Source organism: Trachymyrmex septentrionalis, unplaced genomic scaffold (assembly GCF_001594115.1).
Source record: "Trachymyrmex septentrionalis isolate Tsep2-gDNA-1 unplaced genomic scaffold, Tsep1.0 scaffold195, whole genome shotgun sequence".
NCBI lineage: Eukaryota > Metazoa > Arthropoda > Insecta > Hymenoptera > Formicidae > Trachymyrmex > Trachymyrmex septentrionalis.
Window position 1 is genome coordinate 92,637 of NW_017305125.1, and position 2,154 is coordinate 94,790.

Sequence of the window (2,154 nt, forward strand, 5' to 3'; positions counted from 1 at the left end):
ATATATATATATATATATATATATATATATATGCATGTCTACAAAACTAATAAATTGAAAATTAATTAATAATTGAAATTAATACCATATTATCAGTTTCTTACTCTTAATCACTTCAATTTTTTAATAGTCACACAAACTTCCATAAGCGCCGACCGCGTCTTTAATAGTATCTCCTCGCGGTGGCAGAGATGATAACTGTAGAGAAAAAAATTATAATTTTGCAGCAATAAATAAGATTATATTATAGCATTATAAGTCCGCATACTTATTTATAGAACATTTACATAATAAATTAAAACTCATCAATTTAATGATGTATTATCCAAATATTTAATGATATTATAATGACGCAAAACTATATCAATTGTCGATAATATCAGCGTTCTTCAATTACCTCCGAGCCCTTGGGACCTTTTTTGCATATGCGGACATCGACGAGCACATACATATGTTAAAGTCTTTGAATAAATTTTTATTCGTACGAAAAAGGCCCTGAGAGGGTCCGAAGGAATTGAAAACGCTGATATTATCGACAATTGATATAAATTTGCGATTATTAACATAAATATGTGGATAATATATCATTAAATAATTTTCATTATATAAATGTGGTCTATAAGTAAGTATGTATACTTATAATGCTACAATATCTTATATTGCTGCGAAATAATAATTTTTTTTCTCTACGGTTATCATCTCTATTGATAATCACATGCGGACGATAACATTAAAAGCAAAATTTTAAGTAAAAATCGTGTATTATTGAGTTTTAAATACATACATATGTCTACAAAACTAATAAATCGTAAAATTAGTACTATTTAAATTTCAACAAGGACTCCCGTAAGAATGTCAGTCTTTAATAGTATCTCATCGGTGATCGAGGTATTCTAGAAATTATTCATACCGACACTGATCGTTAGAAGCAATCATGAAGAATAGAGATCAGTAGGCCTATAATTCTATAACTTTAACAACAATTTTACTAGCATATGGATGTCGTTGCGCAGGTATTTACATGATGAAATAGTTGCGCAACGACAGTACAATGATATCAAACTATCGTTAAAAGTTATAGGATAGATCTACAGGAGAAAACGAACTTACATGAATAGATTATTTTGAGTTCATAAATCGAGCTCAAAAATAGTCATCTGAATTAGTTTGATTTAGCTAATCGAGATGTTGCTTTTGTTCTATCCTCGTCGTTCGTATGATAGGTCATATCAGTTTTACATAAAGAATGGTCTATAATTTTTGAGGATTATCTCTTCTGAAGATTATCTCAGAAGTCAATCCAAGGTTAATTTGGATGCCCTACAACAAAGATTTTCACTCCAAAAATCAAAAAACTCGAGTCACTGTTCTTAATTACTGATCGCTGTATATACGTTTCCATGCATCTTAATTTAATTTATATTATGAGTTTTGTCTTTTGATAAGGATGATCCGGGGGGAGGGGGGAGAGACAGAGAGAGAGAGAGAGAGAGAGAGAGAGAAATATAGGAAATTTAATTATTCTTAGCTAGGTATCGAAAAGACTGAATTCTATATTAGCTTCAAAAATGCTCCATTGCCGATCTCAGCTGCGATATCAGATATTCAATTAATGCATTAGGTATCATCGTGTCGTCTTTTATTATTAATTTTTTTTGTTTGTCATTTCATACTCCTAACAAACTCCTTTAAACAGGAAAAAAATTCCCTTAAAATTAATTTCCATAGATTCTTCGTTCAACGGTAAGATTTTCGTGAAAGAAATGAATTGTGGAGTTCTCCGGACGTAACAATTATAATTAGATGCATTTTTAAACAAGATACTGAATTTGATATCAAACATTCGTGATAATAAATAGCAAAGCAGAAATATTAGAATAAACAAGCATGATTAATGAGAACAAAATAATTTGTACCATACAGGGGTAATGATAACGTCATCTGTTATTATAGCAGCAAGAAGAAGATAATGTTGCTTCTATATGAATAATTCTCTGTGGGATTAATTTTAGCATTGAGAATTATGCAATGACGATAATAATATCATCTTTTATTTAACATATTTATAAATACTTTATAAAGACTAACGTCTTGACAGTTATGACAATAATACTATTTAATACCTAAACTTCATATGTGTGAAAGTAAAGCGAA